At 46.1% G+C, this 16,545-nt stretch overlaps 1 long non-coding RNA gene across 2 annotated transcripts in view; it reads right to left on the reverse strand.

Moving 5' to 3' along the window:
• LOC147117441 (uncharacterized) overlaps positions 1–15,363 on the reverse strand; it is a 60,771-nt gene extending 45,408 nt beyond the window's left edge. Inside the window, exon 1 of one of the 2 annotated variants that reach the window (XR_015078292.1) lies at positions 15,119–15,363. This is a non-coding gene — a long non-coding RNA (uncharacterized LOC147117441). Of the gene's footprint in view, positions 1–5,943; positions 6,262–15,118 lie in introns of those variants that run through there. The other variant, XR_015078291.1, reaches the window with a different exon arrangement.
• Positions 15,364–16,545: the final 1,182 nt, after the last annotated feature.

Here is a 16,545-nt window from a genome sequence, read left to right on the forward strand (position 1 = left end):
TTTCTTTCACACTGTGTAGTTTCAGACAAGCCAAATCCTCTTCCTCTGAGTCTGTGTCACTTTTTTTTTATCTGAACTATCTCCAGTCACGTGGTGTACCTTCTTGTATCTATCTTTGAAAGGTTTCTTGTTTTCAGTCACTTGATGTACCTTTTTGTTACTCTGTATTGTATCAGTTTTCGGCTTCTTATTTGCTTTGCAGACCCTTTCAATGTGCCCTCGTCTGCCACATTGTCTGCAGTCTTTGTCTTTAAACCAACAGTCATTGTGGTCATGTGACATTTTGCCACAGCGATAGCGCTTCTTTTCTTGTTTCAGTGCCATTTTATTAGTTGAATATTCCAGGGATTTTTGTTGAATTTCTAAAGCGCCACGTGTTGCTGCTTCCATTGATATTGCGATACTCAGAGCGTTCTCCAATGTGAGGTCTTTTTCAGACAGGAGCTTCTTTTGTGTGCTTTCACTTTGCATGCCACACACAAATCTGTCCCTCAATGCATCTGATAAGCCCACTCCAAATTGGCAATGTTCTGATAAATTGCGCAGCTTTGCCAAATATTCAGAAATGCTTTCATTTTTGCTCTGGTTCCGTTTATGGAATTTAAATCTTTCGGCTATGAGCAGTGGTTTGGGGCTTAAATGGCCTTGGAGTGTGCCCACTATTTGTTTGAATGTTTTGTTTGCTGGATTTTCAGGGGTTAATAAACTACGTAGCAGCCCGTATGTCTTTGCACCCATAATGCTCAGCAAAACAATGGCTTTCTTTTCTACCTCCACTCCGTTAGCCTCACAGTACAACTCCACTCTTTCAATGTAAGTTGCCCAGTCTTCAATGCTGCTATCAAATTCTGCAATAGTGCCAATCATCGCCATTTTTCTTTCTTTACTAGTTAGCTAGCGTCCTGCAAGTCCTGTGCACTTTTCACTTGACTTACGTATCCCCTGCCTAGCTTAGCAAGCGTGCTCCGTTTTCTCTACCTTCTCACTCCTTTCTTCCAAATTTCGGTGTCCTCTGGATGCGATGCCAGAATAGGAAGACGTAGGTTCATAATTCTCGTTGCCAATTTGTTGTGTTTGTACCGGTATACACAACTACATAAAATAATAAAGCAGCAGAGACTGAGAGTAACTTCAAGTGATCTTTACTGGGTAACTGGAACTTCGGCACTGACTATACAAATCGATACGCGTTTGTTTTATACGCTCGCAACTAAGGATGTACATCCGCAAAACAAAGTAGTCCCTTCAATGTTGTATACATTACAATTCTCTTCCTAAACGCCTTAATGATATATTTTTAAAAAGTCAATAAAAAGTAATATGTAACTCCTACAAACCCTCCCCAACCTCCCCCTCCTCAACAGCATGGTTGCATGTTTGTGTAAAGCTTCACTCGATCGCTCCAAATCAAATATTGAGAAATTTCAATTTTTAAATGTTTTAAGCATTTCAGAGCCTCTTTAAAAGCATTTGGACTTGAAGACCTGGTTGAAACTTGTTTAGATGAGGGGAAAATTGATTCTTGCTTGTTTCTTCCAAAATCATATTCAAAACTTCGGGAGAAAAAAGTGTTTTTAACACTAATTTTTTGGGAAAAGTTCATTCAAAAATCTTTCAAGTCTTGTTGCAGCTTTGACAGAAGAAGTTGCTTCAAGTTTCTCTTTCCCTCTTCAATGCTGTTGTTAAACAAACAAAAAAAATAAAGGCCGCAATTTTGCTGGCACTCAGAGGGCGGGTTCGGAGGCGGTCCGCTGTCAAAATTGAAATGATTGACAGTGGGTTGGCAACCCACTCAGAACCCACCTCCATGTATTTTTCCAAAGTGTCGGGTCTGCGATTTCAGAACAGACCCGACACCAAGCGACGGGGGAGGCATTTAAGGTAGTTAAATGCTTGTTAAACGCTTGTTAACTACTATTTTGCCAGCCTATTTCTATTTTACCATTTTTTTTACAAGGTTCACGTCGTTTGGAGATCATGTCAGGTAAGTAGGTCAGGTTCTCTATGTCTTCCCATTGCTGTGAATAGGTGACAGCTGCAAAAGTGATATGAAAGCTACCATTTCAGAGCTGGTTACTTTCCAATGTCAGAAGCTTGAGCCTTCAGGACCTGGAAGCCAATTTTGAGCTGTGTGCAGTTTGGAAACGTTTGGAGAAAACTCTCTATCCACTGTCACCTCCTTGGAGCAAGCTCTCTCACTATTGACAGATCGCTTCTGTCATCTGAACTTCAACTGCCATCTATTCCAGCAACATTGGTGCCCTTGAAAAATCTCACCTTGGTCCTCAGAATCCTTTCATGAACAGCCCCAACAACATCACCAGGCACACCAACATCACCAACAACAGCACCAACCTTCTCTGCAATCACCTGATGCTGTACAGGAAAAAGGGCATCAGCACCCGATAATATTGCTACCCGGGAGGCTAGCAATGGCTGAAGGGATAATTACAAGTCCTAGCCCTTCCCGAGCTACCCCAGATCAGGCACATTCCCCTGACGTTCACCTTCAACTTAAGTTAGAGATAGCCAAATTCCATAAGACGCTTAAATGGGTCTAAAGGTTCAGGCTATCGCTCCCTAAAGGAAAGGAATGACTGAAGATATTACCATCCTCCAGATAGTACTTTTAATAAGTTGAACTAGACTGTAACCTTCAGGATATTATGAAGGTCTGGAATACTCCCCAGAATTCTGCAACTCCTTACAAAAGAGTGTACAGAAATTGGGTTTTTGAGTTTATACAGAATTACTCTTTGAGACAATTCAAAAAATATATAGTTTTATTTAAGAGCCGACATTCATTTAACAACTGTTGAATCAGTCACATTAACAATTCAAAATACAGATAGCTTACATTTCTTATTTCTCAAAGATCCTTATTTTCAAATCTTTACTTTGTTACATTTCTACATTTCTTACTTATTTCTAAATCCAGAACATCCACCAAAATCATTACTTTGATTTCCCGAGACTCATCATTAAAAACTTACAGAGTGTGTCTGTGAAGTTGAGAAATGCTTGGCCTGTTCAGCGAGTTCTGACTTTCTGTTTGAAAAGCTCTTATTTTTATTCTCTTTCTGCAGTGGTTTCTTCTTTGAAGTTCTCTGCTGATGTCAGCTAATTGTCTTTATTGATTCTCTTTCGAATGCTTTCTATCTTACTGTCAATTCAACTATTGCATGCATAATTATGTCTCTACCTTTAGGTGTTTCAAAAACCATCATTAAAACAATGACAGTAGTCTTTATTTGATGTCATTCTTACAAAATGCTTTCATTCAATTCTTAATATTGGCTTTACTGGTTTTTAGCAGACATTGTGACTCCGTGCTGCTCCAAGTTTAATACAAACACAATGTAATTACTTGGTGTATCTATTGAAGTCATATCTTCAAAGTGTTCTTGTTGGTATCATATTTACTATATGTATAAATTAAAGTCACTTTGACCAGAGTGTTTCATGCATTTCTCGCTATCTCAATTGATTGCATATTTAATCGTGTTTCCTGTCTTCCAAGTTTAACATAAAAACTATTTGACCAGCAGGTGTTTCTTTTACTTGATGTCATCTTTTCAAAGGAACATGGTTCTTTTAATGTTTGTGTTTCTGTTTTACGTGTTAGTTATTAACACTTTAAACTGGGCATTTTCATTGTGTTGGTTGCAAACCGTAGACCTTTCGGAAGCACCAATGGTTTGCTTCAATCTTTCATTGTTTTAGTTATTTAACTAATTCCCATTTCAAAGCTTGTTTGGTTTTTTACAACTTTGTTTAACAACTGATCTTTATCTCAGAAGCCTGTTCTCTGTTTACAGTCTGTGTCTCCGAGGCTTTAGATTTTGAAACCCAGTATATCATGTATTAATAATATCAGTATTCTGTTCATATTATGGTGTATCTTTCTGAAATATGGTATATTCCCTCACAATGGCATCACCATGGCCAGATTTACTTCACTTGATGCTGTACATGATGCGCCAGATTGACACCACCCCACATCAACACCATAAAGCATCCCTACAATGTCCAAGCCATTCCATTCACACTCATCACAATTGTGGGGGGAGGTTATGTCTCAACATTCACTGGAACTCACTAAGACACTTCCAAAGATGAGCACAGATCTGTCCAATAGGGTAAAGTGTTGAAAATATAGATTTCAATATTTGACAACACATTAAGAGAAACTTCACATGAACATTGGCTAAACCACCCTAGTGCCTACCCTTATGTGTTGTTAGTTCATATGCTTGCAGTAGGATGAGGGCGAGTGTGAGGGAGGGCTAGTGAGATGGGGATGTGATAAGGTAGATAGAGAGGGATGAGTGGAGGTGCAAGGTAAGTTGCTGTGAGTAAGGATGTGCAGGAGTAGGGTAGGGAAGGCAGAGTGATGTGGATGTGATGAGTGGCACAGCAGGATGAGGTTGAGTGTGGCTTGGCAGTAATGTTTCGTGATCCACTGAGATCATTGAAAGGTTTGTGCCACTGCAGCCTGGTCCTCCTGACGACATCCCTGCTTGTGCCCTCCTGTGCAATGTGCAACCAGGCTGCATTGGTCTCCTGGGGAAGCCTCTTCCGCCCATGGGAAGGGACAAGAACCTTCCTGCGTGCTGTGACTCCCTCCATAAGCATATGGAGCGAGTCATGGGAGAGCCTGGGTACAGCTGTGCACCTCTGTGCAGTGCTTGTCAGTGTTTGCAGCACCTCAATGCTTTAGAACCCTCACAGCACAACTGTCAAGATCAATTTGGACATGTCCCCTTTAAGGAAACCGGCTGATGACGTATCATCAAATAATGGCATCAGACCCGCTTCCTATTAATTGGCCGGGAACCTCGCAAGGCAGGCTTAACAAGCCCTATTAACATAAAATCACTTAGAGAGTGCGGGCTGCGGTAGGCAGCAGGCTGGGACCGCGACACTGACGTCGACCACCCCGGACCCGCCTCGGTTGGCGAAATCACAGCCAAAATAAACTTTAATTCCAAATGGAGCTCAAATAAGGAAGTGAATAAAGTGGTTAAACTCCCCAATCCTAAGAAGGCTCTGAGGTTATCTATCCCCCACCTTGGTGATGAGTTGGGATCAGTTTTGGAGAAGTTGTTCCCTCTTTTTCTGCTGCCGTTCCCTCCGTCTCTCTCAGACTCCGAGGTACAAACAGGGGCAAAAACTGTTTCCCCTCTCGCATAACAGGATTTAAATAACTCAGATAAACGCTTTCAAAAAGGGGGCAACACCTAGCAAAATTTAACTGGAACTTACCGCGGGACATTCAACATATTTTTACTGTATTTTTTTCCAGCTTTAAAAAATTTTCCGATTTAAAAAAATAATTTCACCGGGGACCTGAACTTGTTTGTTTTAGCCTCCTTCCAGAGGCCATTGTACATGTGCTGCGCCTCCACCTGTGTTGTTCCAAAGTGCGGCCGCCGCTCGGTCCCCGGGAAAGGACTACACGCGTCTCCACAGAAAAAAGTACTGACAGAATCCCGAGACGATGCTCACCGGGTTCCAGGGCTCCATATCTTAGTAAATGCCATTCCAATTCGGATCAGCTCAGAGGTCACAAACGACTCTGTGAGGATTCCCGGGCCATTGTGTATTGGGCCCCTCCCTCCGCTCCAGCTCACTGCACGGCCTTTGAATTTAAGTGCACGGGACCTTACAGATCGCTGCACAGCTGCGCACCTTACGGGGAACAGTGCCTACAACCCTCCGAGATTACTGTTCTCCTCCAATTCGCACCTCTTGTGCATTCCCGATTTTAACCGCTCCACCATTGACGGCCGTGCCTTCAGCCAGCCACTCTCACACTACCATCCAATACTAGAAGCAGTTACAGTACTAATAAGACTAGCCTGTTTGAAAGTCCAGATTTAGCACACAATTTTGGTTCTAATTGCTGATTACCATAATTTGAACTTGCCTGGAGATGCTCACCAGGATGCTACAGGTTTAGTAATCAAGTGCTGAATAGACACAATTTTCATGTAGCAGTATATGTGGGCTCCTCGCAGCCACTTCCACTGAAGATGTGGAGTACTCTGGCTGGCACACAGCAGCATGTTGCAGGATGGCTGAGGGACCGAGGGAGAGGGCGCACAGGTTTTCGGATGCAGCACTGGAGGTCCTGGTGGAGGAGGTCCAGAGGAGGAGATGGGAGGCACTAAAGAGGTAAAGAGTTGGCCAAGATGGAGTCTTAAACTGAAAGACTGGGTTAGCCCGCGTTTAGTGCAAGGCGCCATCTTGGTAAAGGAGTTGAAGCCAGCACTAGGAACGGCCACCTGGAGATTTGTTAAACAGCTGATTGCCACTTAAAATGCCTGCTAGCGCTCATTAAATAGGCTGCATGGCATTTTGGTGGCTAACGTTTCAACTAACACCCTCTCCTAATAGTGACCAGCTGCTTGGGAGTAAACATGGTGTTGATGTCGATTTCAAGTGCTACTTAATGGGATACTCACCATTTCCAGTTCATTGCTGCTGGAGCTGTGAAGAGGACCTCTGCAATACATCGGAAGTATTTCTGGGACACTTCATCAAGACTTCACCAACACTCAATCAGGAATCATACCTAACATGCATATGCTTCACTTCACCCTTACATACTTAGCACTGTTGCAAGTCTCACACCCACATCTCACAGCTTGCACACTCAGCCAGCAATTCAACCATGACAGCCACATCACCCAAACATATTGCAAGGCACTCACTGACACACTTCCCTCCCTCGTGCAGAAGGTTGAAGGAATAATTACTAGTCCTAGCCCCTTTCGGGCTACCCCGGATCAGGCATATTCCCCAGACGTTCACCTTCAACTAAAGTTAGAGGTAGCTGAATCCTAAAGATGCATAATTGGGTGTAAAGGTCCAGACAATCTCTCCCTAAAGGATATTATGAGGGTCCAGAAAACTCCGCCAGAATTCTGCAATTCCTCACCAAAGAGTGTACAGAGATTGACTTTGCGAGTTTGATACAGAAGTACTATGTGAGACAATTCTAAAAATATAGAGATTTATTAAAAAACCGATATGTAACTTACAGCTGATGATTCAATTGCAGCATTAACAGTTCCAAATACAAAAGCTTACAATTCTATTTCCAGAGATCCTTATTCTCAAATCTTAACTCTGTTACATATTTTTACAGTTCTTAGTCTATTCCAGGATATCCACCAAAATCAAATACAAGTACCTTTTTGATCCCCGAGACTCAAAGAGTTGAAAACTTACAGAGCCTGCCTCTGAAGCCTGAGGATCGCTTTGCCCCTTTCAACAAATCTATCTTCCTATTTGAAAGTCCAATTTTTATACTCTTTCTCAATGGTATATCCTTTGAAGTTTTCTGCTGATTTAAGCTAATTATCTGTAGTCATTTTTCTGTTGACCCCTGCTATTCTTACAATCAGTTCAGCTGGTAGCTTGCAGAAGTATGTCTGCTGTGTAGGTGTCTCAAGCTTATCATCAAAAACGGTTGTAACAGGTGCATCTATTTGATGTCATTCTTACGAAGGTCTTCTGTTTGTATCTTTTGCATTTAGAACACCTTACTTAGGATGATCTATGCAATTCTTAATCACCTCAGCTGGTTGTACCACAGACTTGTGTCTCCATGTTTCATTTGATGTCATTTTTACAAAGGCACATGTTTCTTTAATGTTCTGTGTTTCAACTGGGTATGGCTATTGTGTTCTTTCCAAGGCTTCAGGCTTTTAGGAACCTCCAACCTTCTACTTCAATAAAGCTATTGATTCAGTGTCAACAACTTATCTTATCTCAAAAGCCTGTATGCTGTTTACAGCTTTTGATTGTTAAGGCTTCCATACTTCCAGAGCTAGTATGTCATGTTTTAATAAAGTCAAAATTCTGTTCATAGGTGGAGTATTTTTCTGAATATGACTATTCCTTCACAAAGTGGCTCACAACCGAAGGCAGCAGGAACTAGCTGGAGGGACAGAGGCATGGCTGCATGCTCTAACCCCCATGGAGGAGATGGAGCTTGCTATTATCAGAACAGCCATTGCTGAGGCCGTGGCCAGCAGCGGGGCTGAAACCATTGAAGATGACAGTATCCTCATACCTAATCCTCCTCCTCACATTTCACAATCTCTTCTGACTTACAAGCTGCAGATGGGGTAAGCATGCATCTCTTAATTTCCCCCACTCCCCTCACCACAAACTTACCCTTGTTCCCTTTCCATTCAGATACCCAAGAAGTGCAACCTGGCCAGGCAGTGGAGGAACACCAAAAAGACAGTGATGATGAAGACACACTGTCACTTGATTTCACACTTACAGCCACCAGGTTAGATACTGATACTGCACATAACTTAGAGGATAGATTAGAGGCGGGACCTGCACATAGTGAGACACCGGGCACAAGTGCACTGCAGCCAGTGTAGGGGGCAATGATAGCACAGGTGCCAGCTCACCAAAGGGTGAGGTCGCACACGAGTTCTGCTGCAGAGGACTCAGATGAGGATTTCAATGGGCCAGGCTACAAATGAAGGCTGATGGGTATACACAACGTAATGCCAGGAAGCCTGAGTTCAATGTCAAGGAGCACAGAGGATTCCTGCACCAACTTGGCACAGGGCTTTGCGCAGAGCTTGGAGCCCATTCTTTCTATCATGGAAGTGGTGGCCAACTCTATCAGCACACTTGTGGACTTACCCATGATGCAATGTCTGATGGCCGATGAATCAGCTACCATTGCAGAACCAGCAGCTTCCACCAAAACTCTGAGTGCTGCAGTGGGAGCTCAGACAGAACTCATGCAAGCTCAGACTGCTGCCATTATGGCTTTGGATACCAATATTTAAAGGGGCTTGTAGGGTGTCACAGCAGTCCAGCAATCTGTCCTCCAACAGATCACTAGGATTGCTGAGGCTTTGCACCAGGGGAATGGCAGTGGCTCCATGGAGCAGGAACCTGCTGTCCTCTCTCAGGATGACAGCATTCATCCTCCCACCGCTGCTACTATGCCAGTTCCCTTGCTGTTGCCTGTCTGCCAGCCTACCCAGACTGCTGCCTCCCATCCCGAGATGGTGCAGTCTGCAGCCGGGCCTTCTAGGCCCAGAGCTGCTCGAGGTCGTCTTCCAAGGCCATCTGCAGTCTCCTCCACTTAAAGTCAGCAGCCTTTCACCAGCCATGCTGCAGCCACTGGGGTAGCACTGCGTAGGAGCACTAGGACAAGCAAAGGCACATGGAAGATAGACACTAAGGGAATGCACAAGGGTGATTAGTTGACGTTTGTATGCAATATGGCATGATTTCATTTATAAATTTGATATGGAATGTTTATTTTGTGGTGGCTTTTATTTTTGCATTTTGGCCAAGAGGATGATGTGATGGTCAGTGACAGAGTGTAGGTAAGGATTGGGCCTGTTGGTGAATGGGGAATTGGAGTGGCAGTTACTGATATCGTACTCAAATGAGTTCTTCACGTGCAGCCCAGGCAGAAAGGGGCTGTCTAGATTGTTGCCTCCCTTCCACTTGCCCCTCTTCCTCTTCCTCCTCCACCTCCTCCTCCTCCTTGTGCTCCTGCTCCTCAGCTCCTCACCTGACAGCTGGTGGCAAGGGCTGTCCCCTCATGATGACAAGGTTGTGCAGCATGCACTGGACACCACGAATCTTAAGACCCGCTCAGTCGAGTACTGCAGGTCTCCTCCTGAGCAGTCCAGGCAGCGAAAGCCTTGTTTCAACATGCCAATGGTCTGCTCTATCACATTTCTTGTGTCAGCATGGCTCTCATTGTATGCATGCTACACACCTGTGTGCATGGGTTGCGGACCACAGTCATGAGCCATGTCGTCAGTGGATAGCCCTTGTCGCCCAGTAGCCACCCTTTGGTTTGCTGTGGTGGCTGAAATGTATCTGGCACAGCGGACTGCCACAGAATGAAGACATCATGACTGCTTCCAACAAGATATTAGGCATTGTGCTGCCTATGGTCACACACCAGCTGGACGTTGAGGGATTGGAATTCCTTTTGGTTCTGGTACATGATAGAGTTGACATGCGGCGCCCACAAAGCAATGTGTGTGCAGTCAATGGCACGCTGCACCTTGGGAAGCCTGCAATCCTAGCAAACCCTTATGCTTGCTCCGCCTGCTTGTCTCTGGCAAGAGAGAATGAAATAAAGTTAGCTCTCTGTGAATAGAGAGCCTCAGCGACCTCCCTTATGCAACAGTGGATGGCAAACTGAGATGTTGCTAATATCTCCAGCTCCAGCCTGGAAGGAGCCAAACACATAAGTTCATCACCACAGTCACCTTCACAGCCACTGGGAATGAGGTCCTTGCCCTGCTCTGAGGTTGCAGTTGTGGCTGCAGCAGTTGACAGATTTCAGTGAGGACCTTCTAAGTGAAGCACAGACATCTCACATATTGTTTCTCGGTCAGGTTCAGGTAGGATAATTGCTCCCTGAATACTCTCTGCAGATAAGGCCTCCTGCTGAGCACCCTACTCCCCCCCTCCCTCTTCTAACAGCTTGTCCTGCTCTGTGTCGTCTCTGCTTATTCTCCCAGTCATACTCTATTCCAAGAGGAAGGTCTATTAGTGCACCCCTGTCTGGGAGCAACTGGATTGTGCAGAAGCTTTGAAAACAGCAAAAAGTAATTCAGCACCTGCCACACCACTCCCTGTAAACTATTGAAACTGGAAACAACTATGGAAAGCACCAAAAACATATAGGTTTGTAGTGTACCAACAGCCAGAAAACAATGAACCAGCAACTAGCCTGTAAGTATTTGATGATCCCTTTAAATAGTGCTGGTGGGGGTCCTTCCTGCTGCTTAACGTGTGTTCAGCTGTGCAAGGTTAAGAGAGGGCGTTGGCTGGAGCGTGGAGCTCCAAGATGGCAGTGCTGGCATCAAATCAGTGTAGCACGCTGATTGACATCATGATCTGCCTCCTCTGCATACTTCCAACGGACATTCACTGAGCACGTCCTAATGCCTGCACCAAAATGGTGTCCAGTGCACTTCATGTCACAAGTGACTGTGCCGAAGATGCCACTTGCAGCTCTATGAGCCATTTTTTGGGTGCCCAACTCCTCACCCTATGTGCTGAATTTTAACCTTGCCAATGGGATGGGTGTGAGGAGGGGCTGTGGATCGCGTCAGGAACACAGAGATTGAAGCGGTGTGTCTTGCAGTGGCATTTTAACTAAGCAGCCGAGACAAAGAGGGCTTGGCTGGAATCGCGGAAGAAGTAAACAGCAGGAGTATGGTTCCCAGGTTGTTGATACAGTGCAAGAAGTGATTTAATGACCTCATGAGAGCAGGAAAGGTGAGTACAATGTCACATCCTGATGTGCATGTCACCCCAACCCCATCACTCTGCCTTCCCAAGTCTACTTCTGCACATCACTCCTCACACCAACCTACCTTTCAGGTGCACCCATTCCTCTCTGGTTATGTACCTACTCACATCCCCATCTGACTATGCACTGACACTCATCCTCATCTTAACGCAATCATAGAATCATAGAAATTAATGCCACAGAAGGAGGCCATTTGGCAATGTCACACCACTCCCTCATAGTCACCCTCGACAGATGTAGCCCATCCATCCCTTACACTCATTCCATGATTCTCACTCAAAGGTCTCTTGTTTCCCTCCTTGCAGGAGAAGAGAGCACAGAACACGTGGGAGAGGCAGAGAACCGGAGGTGGCCCTCCAATAATAACACCATTGACTGTTGCAGATGAGGAGCCGCTGGACATCAGTGCAGTTGCGGGCCTGCTGTTGGTATAACAGTTCTAATTCATGTCTTGACTCTCCCACAAGCCCATCAATTGCACTCCCCCACTGTCTAGCCAGAGAAGGAAGATGACTCATCAGAGTCTGTGATGTCTGAGGGTGCATCATCACACGACCCAAGCACACCCAGCACCAGCAAAGATACGCGCACCTCGGTGGGTCCTATGAGGGAGAGAGTAATGTTGTCACCTGGTGTCTCACAGATCATGTGAGCAAGACCAGATGGTGGAGACACGAACATCAGTGAAGAATCCTTGTCAAAGGGCGCAGGATGCTCCAAACAGTGCTCAGCTGGACGCAGATGCTGAACCTCGGGGGCCATCGACAAAGAAGATGATACTTGAGGAGCAGCAAAAAATGCGGGAGGCTCTAGCAGCTTTTCCAGCCACGATGTGCTCGATTGTATGGAGAATGGAGGAGTCCATCTCCAACATGAGCAGCATGATGTCGCAGGCGACGATGTGCTCTTCCATGGAAAGGATGGCCACCTGCATGGGGCATCAAGCGCGCCAGTCGAACGAGTGCATGCTTGCTGTGAACAACAGCTTGTAGAATCTGATTGCAGCCATATCCAGGATGGATAGAAACCTAGAGTTGGCCGTTCATCGCCCCACTGATTTGCAGCAAAGTGCTCTCCAGCTCCTTGCTAGCAGGGAAGAGTGGGTGGGCCATGACAGGGGTGATGGTGAGCGGGCACATGGAAGTGGGGGCTCTGCTCAAAGCATTCACACTTCTCCCCCATCACCCCCCCCCCCCGCCAGTCAGAGCCCCACATACTGCCTCGGATCCTGATGGCCAAGTTTGCCCTTGCACAGGTACAAGAGGAGCAGTCTTTGGCGGGGCCCTCACAGGCTCTAAAACCCAGAGGATGTCCGCCAAAAGTGTCTATGTAGTCGCAGCAGGGAAGTGAGCAGCCTGCCTCTACCTCTGCTGAAGCCACTGGGGGTGTACATTGTAGAAGTAGTAAAACAAGAAAAAGGACACAATTATAGATGCACAAGTTGATGCACATGGGTGTGTTATAAGATGCGAGAGGGTTAAGTTTCAGTTGAAGTTATGAGCCACATAAATTTATTTCTTTGCACCACTTTCCCATTTTTGCCTGCTACCTGGAAAGCCTTGTCAGTTCGAGTGAGTGGTAAGACATCACTTAACTTCGAGCAATGGGTGTCTGAGACAGGAATAGTTTGGTCATTTTAGGACTGCTTTGTGGTGGTGGTGGGGGCGGGAGGTCGGGGCAGGGAGTTGATTCAGCATCTGGGTGCCATATGGATGCACTGGTGCAACTTAACTAAATTGTGCCATGATGAGGCCATCCTGGTGCTGGTGCCATGTCTACTCCAGGTTGCTCCTCCTCCTCCTCCCCCCCCTCCTCCTCCTCCTCGTGTTCCTCCTGCTCCTCCCCTCATCCTCCAAAGAGGCTCTGTGCCTTGCTCCTCCTGCAGCTCCAATCCTCGCTGCTGTGCTATGCTATGCAGAACGCAGCATACAATGATTATCCTGGAGAACCTAGCTGGTGCGTATTGAAAGGCTCCTCCAGATCTGTCCAGGCACCTGAAGTGCATCTTCAGCATGCTGATTGCTTGCTCTATTACACATTTATTTGTCCTGTGGCTTTGCTTGTAGTGCTCTTCTGCCTCATTGCTAGGTCTCCTCAAGGGTGTCATCAGCCATGTCTTCAGTGGATACACCTTGTCTCCAAGCGGCCAGCCAGTAAGTCTGGTCGGATGTGTGAAAAGCTGAGGGAGGGTGGACTGGCGCAGGATGAATGAGTCATGACAACTCCCTGGGAATCTGGCTCACACGTGCATGATGATCTTTTTATGGTTGCAGATGACATGCACATTGAGGGAGTGGAAGTTCACAAACACTCCTGGGTGATCTGCGGGTACCTTGATGGGCACATGTGTGCAGTCGATGACACCCTACACCTGTGGGAAGCCAGCCAGAGCCACAAAGCGCTCAGTCTGACTGGCTTCATCAGTGGCAAAGTATACATAAGTGCCTGACTTGTCAAACATGCCATCGGTCACCTGGGTGATGCATTTGTGAGATCCTGCAAATGTCTCCTGCAGATCCCAGAAGGAGCCTGAGGCGAAGAAATTGAGGGCAGTGGCGACTTTGACAGCCACTGGTATTGCATGTCCACCAGGTCCACTTGGCAGCAGATCTTTTTCCAGCAGGCTACAAATGTCTGCCCTGACCTGACCTGATAGCCTGAGCCTCCTGAGTCATGTCCAGGAAGCTAATCCTCTGCCTACATACCCTGTGTTGGGAGTATCGCCTCCTGCAAAGTGCACCCCTGTACTCATCCCCTCTCTCCTGTGGAGTGGTAGATTGGTGAGGAGAAGGCTGCTGTTGCTGCAGCTGGTGTTGCTGCTGGTGTGGCTGGTGTTGTTGGTGCTGGGGCTCATCTTGGTCCGAATTTGAAGTCCAAGGTGTTACAGCATAAGCGGCACCCATGCTGATCTGATAGATGCCAAATAAAGTGGAAATCAGGGGCACAATCATCCAATGTAGTGAGAGTGACTTCCGAAGTTGTGGAAATCATCTGCAAATTCCTGAAAGCAAACTCTCAGCACAAATGATGTCAGCATTAACCTTTCCCTTAGGCAAGGAAGCAGGTGTGAGTATTTATGTGACTTTTTTTTAATTACTCCGCAATTCACACAATAGCCTCTCTGCTCTCACCTTGCTTTCATTGGCGAGTTTCAGCAAGCCCATGAATCCCGTGGACAGCCAGTAAAAGCTCCAAAATCAGGTTAAAAATGCAATTAATAGTCTCCTCACAAGCTTCCAACTATCTTACTTAGGTCACCCGCCTCTCCTGGGTCTCTGGCACGTTGCTTAACGCACCCAAGTTAAAGGCGGAAGCTGATAGGATGAAGCCGGCTTCCCAATGTGCTGTCCATTTCAACGCTTTTAATTGCCCACCCGTTTGCAAAGCTGCACTCTCTTCAAAGTAAAAATTCCTGCCTATGTATCTGTTTAGCACCTCCAGGCAAGTTCAAATTACGGCAGTCAGCAATTAGGACCAAAATTGTGTGCTAAATCCTGACTTTCCAACAGGCTAGTCTTATTAGCACAGCAGCCTTTTATCACCTGTTTTCACCCTTTGGCCAAAATAACCCTCGGGATGTCCTGTACCCGCAGGCGGAAAGGATGCCATCTCACCCTCCTGTCCCTCTCTCGTGCAGGAGCTGGTACTGCTCTGCCTGGCCTCATGTCCTCCTCCCATTCCTCATTCAGACCAATTGGGAGCCCCAGCAAGAGGCACATGACCAAGCATTCCCTTTCTCCTGGTGACTCCTATAAGGTGTCCAATAAGATGGAATAGCACAGCACTTACGCTTTTTAGGTGAAGTCCTCAGAGAATTTCCAGAATAAATGTTGCTCGAGTGTTGGTGAAATCTTGTCAAAGTGTCCCAGAAATTCTTCCATGTGTTTCAGAGATCCTCTTCACAGCTCCAGCAGCAATGACCATGAAGTGGTGAGTATCCCTTTAGGTAGCGTTTGAAATTGACATCAACGCCATGTTTACTCCCAAGCAGCTGATCGCTGTTAGAAGAGGGCGTTAGTTGAAGCATTAGCTACCAAAATGCCATGCAGCCTCTTTAATGAGTGCTAGCAGGCATTTAAAGTAGCGATCAGCTGTTTAACAAGCCTCCGGGCGGCCATTCCTAGCGCTGGCTTCAACTCCTTTACCAAGATGGTGTCTTGCACTAAACGCGGGCTAAACCGGCATTTCAACTTAAGATCCCATCTTGGTCACCTCTTTACCTATTTAGTGCCATGAATTAGTGCTACCAAGTTAAGTTTGTTGCCACTTATCATTATGAAGATGATCATATTTAATTACTGTTGAAATCAAGCCAACATGCCTAAGTGTATTATGACATGTGGGTTACTGATATTTAATTGTGACACCAGGTAGCTGAGAGGTCTCCATCTCCCCATCTCCGATGGTCAGAGATGCCAAAACACCACAGATCTCTAGCGCTTCCTCTTCTGCAATTATTAGCTGGGAAATCTGTGGAGGACCACTCCACTCCCTCTACCTAGTGTTCTGTGCTCTCTTCTCCTGCAATGGGGGAAAGAACAGACCTCTGACTGAATGTAAGTATATTCACCCGATGGATGCAGTGCACTTGGTGAGGGTGACTATCAGGGAGAGGCATAAAATTGCATCAGGTCAGTGGCAGTGGTGGATGGATAGATGGGGATGTGAGGCAGTGCAAAGAAAGAGGATGGGTGCACTTGAAGGTAATGGGTGTGAGGAGTGATGTGATGGAGTAGGCTTGACAAGACTGAGTGAAGGGGTGGGATGATGCACACAGCAGGATGTAGGTGAATGGGCAACTGTACTACCTTTCCTGACCTGGTTAGGTCATTAAAGCTCTTCCTGCACTGAATCCAGGAGCGTGGCACAATGCTCCTGCTGCTGATCTCCTGGGCCACCTCCAGCCATTCCTTCCTTGTGGCAACAGCAGGTTTCTTTCTCCCATTGCTGGGGATGAGTATCTCTCTCCAGTGCCTTAGAGCCCCCAACAGTACATCAAGGAAGGCATCACTGAAGCGGGGCGTAGCCTTTGAGTGTCCTGAATCCACCTTCTCTTCTCTTTCTTCCAATCCAAACTCCTCCAAATTCCATCTTTGGATTGGCCCTTTAAATACTGGAGTTCAGATTGCATCTTGCACGTTCTCATCATGCCCGCTGCTGCGCAATCGATGCCATACCCTTAAGTAAAATGATAATGAGCTGGTGGTGTTAAAATG

This window comes from Somniosus microcephalus, chromosome 5 (genome assembly GCF_052327205.1).
Source record: "Somniosus microcephalus isolate GS21.2 chromosome 5, FLI_Smic_1.0, whole genome shotgun sequence".
NCBI classification, from domain to species: Eukaryota; Metazoa; Chordata; class Chondrichthyes; order Squaliformes; family Somniosidae; genus Somniosus; species Somniosus microcephalus.